Source organism: Typopeltis vanoorti, chromosome 25, assembly GCF_054136105.1.
Source record: "Typopeltis vanoorti isolate ZY-2024b chromosome 25, IOZ_Tvanoo_1.0, whole genome shotgun sequence".
Classification (NCBI taxonomy): domain Eukaryota; kingdom Metazoa; phylum Arthropoda; class Arachnida; order Uropygi; family Thelyphonidae; genus Typopeltis; species Typopeltis vanoorti.
The window spans coordinates 22,250,190-22,258,992 of record NC_143573.1 but is presented as its reverse complement, the minus strand read 5'-3'; positions in this window follow the sequence as shown (position 1 = coordinate 22,258,992).

The window sequence follows — 8,803 nt, the reverse complement described above, 5'->3', positions numbered from 1 at the left end:
CTCACTTACAGTCAGTCTCTCCTCCCCATCATCAACTGCTCTTAATCTCTCCATGAAGTCACATTCACAAGATTGAAAGATCTTTATGAACTGCTCATTAAGTATCTCCACCACACATTCTGCAACAGCTGTCTTTATACCATTTCCTCCAATCAATGTCATCCTTCCATAATCATTCTTTCTTTTGCTGGCTACATATCGAAAGAACTCCCTAGGATTCTTTTTAGCTTCATTAGCTAACTGCTGTTCATACCTCTCTTTAGCTACTCTCACCAACCAAGTCACTCTCCTTGCCTGGTCTTTGTAGAACTCATGAAATTGGTTACTTCCACTTCTCTTATGCTGCCTCCACAATGCCCTTTTTCTCTGTATTGCATGCTTAATCTCTTTATTCATCCATCTCACACCTAACTTATTTAACCTTCTCACCCGTGGTATACATTTAGACATTGCATCCACTAAATATTTTTTGAAAATCCCCCAAGCTGCATTGATCTCTTTTCCAGCTAACTCCTCATTCCATGCTACACCTGCAAGCTGTCTCCTGAGCTCTTCATAATCACCCCCCTTGTAGTTCCACATATACCCTTTTTTCACAGGGGTCCTTGCACTGCTGGCAACCACCCAAGTAATCACCTCATGGTCACTTTCACCAATTGGTGGATGATTTGATACCTCATTGATAATTACATCCTCCGATGAGATGACCAAATCCAAGACCCTTAATCCTCTTGTGCCCTCTGTTACATACTGTCTGAGGTAGTTATCCCTCAAAAACTCAAGAAACTCATTTTCTTTACTTCCAGTTGCTATCTCTTCATTCCAGTCTATATTGCCATAATTAAAATCACCCATAATGATCACCCTTTTCTTATTTGCTTGGCTTATTTGACTATACATTTCACTATCACCACCATCCACATTACCAGGTCTATAACAACATCCCACCAAGTATTTGATTCTATTCACCTCTATCTCACACCATACTGCCTCAAAACCACTGGCCCCATTTCCCCCTTGCATCTCTACCTTGTATGGACATAACTCTTTCTCTATCATCAATAGCACTCCCCCTCCCTTTTTACCCCTTCTATCCTCACGAAACACATCATACCTTTCCATCTCTATTCCTGTCAGGATGTCATCCTCATCTAACCATGTCTCACTTATTCCGACAATCTCTGGGTGCACAGACGCAATTAGTGCAACCATTTCATCCGCCTTGTTTCTTATACTTCTAGCATTGGTATACAAACACAACAACTCATTTCTGGATCTACAGCTAGTTCCACTGATACCACTCACTCGATGTGATCTCTCCATGCTGGACTGGGGCCATTTCCCTTTCTGCTTCTTCATTTTAGAACCCTTTGCAATTCCATCTGTTTCCTTTTGATCCCTGATCATCCCATTACTTTCCTGCCTACACATTCTCTCACCTCCTCTTGGAGCATCCACCTTTCTCACGCTGTGTATCCCTGTCCACCCTGAGCCTCCCCGTTTCCCTGCTCCTCTTGCACACCCATTCTCTCATTATCTATACTCATACCACTCACTTCCACATTCATTTCCACTCCTTCAATCTCTCCTGTCTTACTCTCCTGCTCTTCCACATCACTCCCCTCTTGATCTGATTCATTCTCTCTATTCACTTCTCTACCTTCCAGCAGCAGTCTCTCCAAGCGACTCACACCATAACCACTCAAATGCAGTCCATCGCTCCCATACAGCTCACTTCGTCCCTCAAACTCATTCCACACATTAACAAACTGTACTCCCATCTCCTCACACATTTCAGCCAGAATATCATTCATAATCCTTGCTCTCCGCCTCATTTCACCACAATCATACCTAGGCAACACACTGACCACCCTTCCTGTCACACTATTCTCCTTTATCTTTCCAAGCAGTCTCCTGACATTCATTTTGACATGCTCTTTGTTCTCTCTCAAATCATTTGTTCCAATTAATACAATTAACTCTTTTGCTCGTTCCCGCCTCATGTTCAATGCCTCAATCACTCTACTCATTTTACCGCCTGGAAAACATACCTTGTGCATTTTATCCTCTAGCACACCTTTAATAATGGAGTCGCCATACAACGCCACTCACTCATCTTTTGTTAACTCTTTCATGCCATCATGATTTATTTTAATAGTTTTGACCTGCATTCTCTTAATTTCATTCCGCATCCATTTCATTTCTTGCTTCATCCAATCCAATTCACCTTCTGAACCTCGCGACACATTCACTCTATCATTAAATCTTTCTAACTTTCTAACTCTCGACCCTCTCTTCTCACTTTCCCTCTCATTCATCCTTCTTTGTTTCCGTACTTTCGGTCCAACATACGTCCAACTTTCACTGTCATTCTTCTCACTTTCACTCTCACATATCTTTCTTTGTTTCCGTACTTTCGGACTAACATGCGTCCAACTTTCGCTATCATTCTTTTCACTTTTACTGTCATTCATCTTTCTTTGGTTTAGTACTTTCGTTCCAACATGCGTCCAACTTTCGCCATCAGTCATTCTTTTTTCGCTATCATTCATTCTTTCGATTTTTTTTACTTGCGGTTTCTGCACCACGCCATTTCTACTTTCATTCGTTCTCTCAATTTCGTTTCTTTCCGCCTCACTTTCGTCCCTTTTAACATCCGTTACGGTTGTCAAATCGCTCTTTTTCTTTTTTCCTGATTTTTTAACATTTTTTCGCCTGTCTTTCTCGCCATTCTCTTTCAAACGTGCACTCACGACACAATCGGTACTAGCACTTTCTGTCATCAACTTCATATTCGCATTCATCAATTCCTCGTTCAGGTCACATTTCGCACACACCCTTCTTCCATCCGCACTAAACATCCACAAATCATTTATGTAATCGAAGGAATACATATAACAGACCTCACACTTAACGAACCTACTGAAATCCAAATTAAAATCATGGAATGACAATGCAGCCGCCATTTTTTTTTCTCTGCAGGTTACTAGGTCTAATATTAACGTTTTCGTATTTAGTTTAAGCAAGAAAAAAAAACCCACACTAATACTATCGGTAGCGTACAACGTTTACAGCCGCTCTTACTTAAACAATTACGCATATATACTTAATTATTCCTAGTAAAACTTATCTGAATCAGGAGCTCTTCAAAGCACGTTCGTAGCGCCTGCCCCACTAGCGCCCTCGAGCGAGAGTTCTCTGTACATAGTTTTAAATGGTCAGTAATTCATTATTCTGCTATCAGACTTCAATCACACCTCTCATTCCCTGAATGATAACTAGAGCAAGCATGAATTTCAAGACCAGCATTCGCCCCTGAGAAGGCCTAGACTAAGAGACAAATTCCGGATGATTGTAAAGCTCTCATAGTACCCATATATAAAAAAGGAAATAAAACTGAATATGAAAATTTCAGACGTATTTCTCTATTGGATTTTCCTGGTAAAATTTATGCCAGAAACGGTTGAGAAAGATTCTGGAAGGGAAACATGGTGAAGAATAAGATGGATTCAGGCCAAATAGAGGCTGTCAGGATCAGATTTTCACTTTATGACAAATAGTTGAGAAATCATGGGAATATAAGAAAGATCTGTATTTAAGTTTTGTAGATCTGGAAAAGGCATATGACAAGGTGCTAAAATAAAAGGTACTCAAAACTCTTCAGTTATATGGCATAAATGGGGCATTATATCAAGCAATACTTTCTCTTTATTTGAGTTGGAAATAAGCAGTTAGAATTAAAGGAAATACAGGAAGATGGTTTGATATTAAATTGTGTCAGACAAGGATGTACATTATGTCTTCTGTTATTTATTATCTATATGGATCACATTATGTGCGGTATTAAACCTAGAAAAGCAGTATTAAACCTGATATCAAAATTGGAGATGTTAATCTCAGCTCTTTACTTTATGCAGAAGATACTATACTTTTAAATAAATCCAGTACAAGTCTGCAAGATTCCCTGACTAAACTGAATAACTTTTGTAATAAATTTGGTAAGAAGATCAGCAATAACAAGAGAAAGACAATGAAAATAGGCAGAAACATTGAAAATATCAACTGCATCAGGAATGGAGAACCCATAGAACAAAAAACATTTCTGCTATTTAGGCACAGTTTTTAGTGAAAATGGTAAATTATTATTATTATTATTCAGGCCTCCATGGAGTCAAAAGACTCATCGTGGGAGGTCTTTTCTAAGAAACACAAGTCTATCAAGACTCATTGAGGGAGGTCCTAGGAAACACAAATTCTGTCATACCACTCCTTAAACGCACTGACTGTTCTTGATCTCACCACTCCATCAGGCAATACATTCCATGATTTAACCACCCTCCATGCAAAAAAACCACTCCTCACCCTCTTTCTCACAGTTTCCTATCATAACTTCCAGGGATGCCCTCTTGTCATGACTCCTTCCCGCTGTTCAACCAAGCGAAGGAACTCCCCAGTGTCAACCCTGTAACCACCTCTCAACAGTTTAAAAGTCTCTATCATATTGCCTCTCCTTCTTCTATCCACCAAACTCTGCAGTCCACACTCGCTCTCAGCTGACCCTCATAACTAATATTGTACAGTCCTGACAACATATTTGTTATCTGCCTTTGTACCCTTTCCACAGTTAATTTATCCCCTTCAAATCCTGGGGACCAGATCTGAGAACAATAGTCTAAGTGTGTTCTGATCAGAGTCTTATACAACGGAATTATAATCCTCTTATCTCTGCAGGTCAGTGTTCTTCTCATAATTGCAGCAATCCTCAGTGTTACCTTTACCACCTTTGCAATATGTCCCCATATTGCAAACTTCAGGTTTCTATCAATCATCAACCCCAGATCTCTTGTCTCCCCTACTTCCTCCAGTATATCCTCCCATAGAGTATGCAGCATCCCATCGATGTTTCCCAAACCTCAAAACCTTACATTTTCCTGCATTAAACTGAAATCTCCATTCATTTGTCCATCTATCTAGCTTATTTAAATCCTCTTGCAGGGCTACTACATCTGCACTATTACTAATATCCCTTCCCAAACTTTGCATCATTTGTAAACAACTGAATATCCCCTTGCAATCCACGGACAATGTCATTGATATAAAGTTTAAAAAATATAGGTCCAAGCATTGAGCCCTGTGGAACACCACTTGTAACCTTCTGTCTCTTTGATATTGCTCCACCATACACAACTCTCTGATACCTATCGGACAGCCAATCCTAAATCCAGTTGACCAATATGACATCCAGACCCATGTGCTGCAACTTGAATATCAGCTTATCATGTGGCACCCTATCAAATGCCTTTGCTAAGTCTAGGAAAATGGCAGTATATGCCCTTCCCTCATCTAATGCTCTTGTAACTTTATCATAAAAGGCTAGCATATTGCTAAAACAAGAGCCTCTTCACAAATCCATGTTGATTCTCACGGATAACATTACCCTCATCTGCCCAATGCTATATATGGTCTCTCACTACTTTCTCCAAGATCTTACTAACTACTGAAGACACACAAGCTGGCCTATAAATAGACACTTCTAGTTTGCAACCACCCTTATGCAATGGCACTATCTTACCTTCCTTCTATTCCATGGGTACCTTTTCTGCAGCCAGACTTTCATTGAAAAGACATGTCAAAGGCACTGTCAGTTCCTTAGCACATTCTCTCCAAACTCGTGGTGAAATACCATCCAGTCCCACCGCTTTATTAACATCCAGAGTACTCAGTATGTGGAACACACTTGCCTTCTGCACCTTTAAACCTCGAACCTGCCCTATCCCTCTAGTATTAAAATTGATTCCTCCAGGATGAAATACTCCAATAAAGTATTCATTGAACAATTCAACTCCGTCCTCTTCATCATTCACTCTATTCCCATTTTTATCCCACAATGTCATTCTTCCACAGTCATTTCTCCTCCTACTGGCCACATTGATAAAAAATTCCCTAGGATTTTCCTTGGATCTAAGAGCCAATTTTTTCTCATATTACAGTTTTGCCTTCCTTAGCATAATAGTCATTCTCCTGGCCTGTCTATTATATTTTTCATGCATCTTCTCTTCACCTGTCTACTCATATCTCTTCCATAGCCTCTTTTTCGCATGCAGTTCCTGTATAATATTGTTTGTCATCCACTTTACTCCAAATTGTGTCCTCTTCTTCACTTGTGGAATACAGCTTACCATTGCTGCTAACAAATATTCCTTCACAACTTCCCAAGCACTAATGATATCACTACCTTCCAATTCCTCCCTCCATGAAACTTCCTGAAGTTGATGTCTAAGACTATTATAATCACCTGCTTTATAATTCCACATACGTTCCTGTCTCTTTGATACTCCTGCATGTCTATTTATTTTCCAAGTCAAAACCATATGGTCACTCTCTCTCCAGCTGGTGGGAGAGATGTCATCTCAGTTATTATCAACTCTTCTAATGCTATAACCAAATCCAAAACTCTTGAACCTCTTGTTCCCTCTGTTACATGTTGCCTAAGACATTTGTCCCTCAAGAATTCTAGAAATTCCATTTCCTTATTGCTACATGCATCTTACTCACCCCAATTTATACTGCTATAGTTAAAATCTCCCATAACAATCTTTCTTCTTGCACTTGCCACGCTTAACTGTCTCAATATCTCGTGGTCCCCACCCTCTGTGCTCCTTGGTCTGTAGCAACAACCCACTAAATATTTTGTCTTGCCCACCTCCACCTCACACCATATGCCTTCAAAATCATTAGTGTCACAGCTTTCCAAAACCTCCACTCTTAGAGGGCATAGGTCGTCACTTATCATAAGCAGTATTCTACCACCACGCTTTCTCTTCCTATCCTGGTGAAAAATGCTCCACCCAGCTGGTTCCATTCCTGTTATTATATCCTCTTCTGTCAACCATGTCTCAGTGATCTCAATAATCTTTAGCCAGACTGAAGCTATCAGTGCCACCAATTCCTCTGCCTTATTCCGAATACTCCTGGCATTAGTGTAAAGCATAAAAATGCCATTGTTTCTATACCCAGCATTATCCTCTCTAGACTCCACTGGGCTCAGTGTTACCTGATGTCGTCCCCCTTCTCCCAAGTACCCATTCCCACAAGAGGCCACCCCTGTTACCATCCACACTGTGACACACTGACTCGTTCAGAACAGCAATCTCTCCAGATGCCTATGTCCTTCCTCATTCAAATGCAAGCGGTCTCTCGCATACAATTCCTCTCTGCTCTCAAATGCACTTCAAGCATCCACATATTCCAATCCTCTCTTCTGACACATTCTTGTTATTCAATATCACTGCTCTTCTGCTCAGCTCGACATTATCATAACTAGGCAACACACACACACACACACACACACACACACACACACACACACACACACACACACACACACACACACACACACACACACACACACACACACACTATCTTTCCTCTCTGTGTCTTCTTTCGTACCACCTCAAGCAAGAATCTCATATCTCTTGCTGCCCTATTTACACCACCACTCAAGTCATTTGTTACCACCATCACAATCATCACATCCCCGCTTTCACCTCTCTTAACTGCCAAAGCAACACTTTCTATCTTTCCTCCTGGCAAACACTCCTCACACATGCTATCTTGAACACCACGAATCACTGAGTCACCAGCACCTCTTACCACCCTATTCCTCGATTGCTCACATGCATCCCTCGCTTTCTCTGTGCTCCCCTATTACCTGCCTTCCTGACATCACTCTATCCCTAGTCCTTGTGCTCCCTTGCATTCCTCTCATTCCCTCTCTCCTGCTGTTTCCATTCTTTCCTCTTCTATCATTCCTATATCTGACATTCATTCCCTCTCTTCCACTTATCCTATTCTCACCTAGAGTCAATAAAGCTGGTACAGTAGGAAGTTAACTGAATAAATTTATATGGAATAAGTGAGAAATTAGTCCAAATACTAAAGTAGCTGTATACAAGACAGTGTTCAAGCCAATTTTAACTTATGGATCTGAGAGCTGGGTTAGAAATAAAACATTTGACCAAAGATTAGAGACTGCAGATATGAGAATCCCGAGAAAATTAGGGGCATGAATAGATGGCATCAATGGCAATATCATATTGAAAACGAGGATATTAGGAAAGAACTTGACATTGTTAGCATCTAGAAATATGTTAGCAGAGCTAATCTCAGGTGGTATGGTCACTTAAACAGAATGGGCAAGGAAAGTGTTCTCTGCCAGATTGGCAGCAAAACGACCCAGAGGAAGACCAATATATAGGTGGATTGATACAGTAAAAAGTGCCTTAGAAGACAAAAATATGAGATCTGATAATGTTGGAGTCTTGACAGATAACAGATTTAGAATTAAATTATTGATAGGAAATTAGTAATAATGTAAATTTGTCATGTAGTACTATCATGAAATTCTGTACTCCCTTTGAGGGTACATGTGAGGAATTTTTATTATTATCATTATTATTTGACACCTTCAGGGAGTCCAAGACTCATCGAGGGAGGGCGCCTACTCTACAACTCTCCATCTTCATCACTCCACCTCATTCACCAAATGCATCATCTACTGTCTACCACCACCACTAGTATTTTCACAGACATTCATAAACATCCATGCCCATGGCAGGATTCGAACCCACAGACTTTTGGCTGGAGAGCATATATAAAATCATTCCCTTATTATTATTACTATTGAACTGTGTGTTGTATTACTGCATTGTATGAATTGTATGCACATTCGTGCCAATCCATATGTAAATACGATGGATAAAGATTTTAGTTAGCTTAAAAAATGTATAATTACATTTATAAA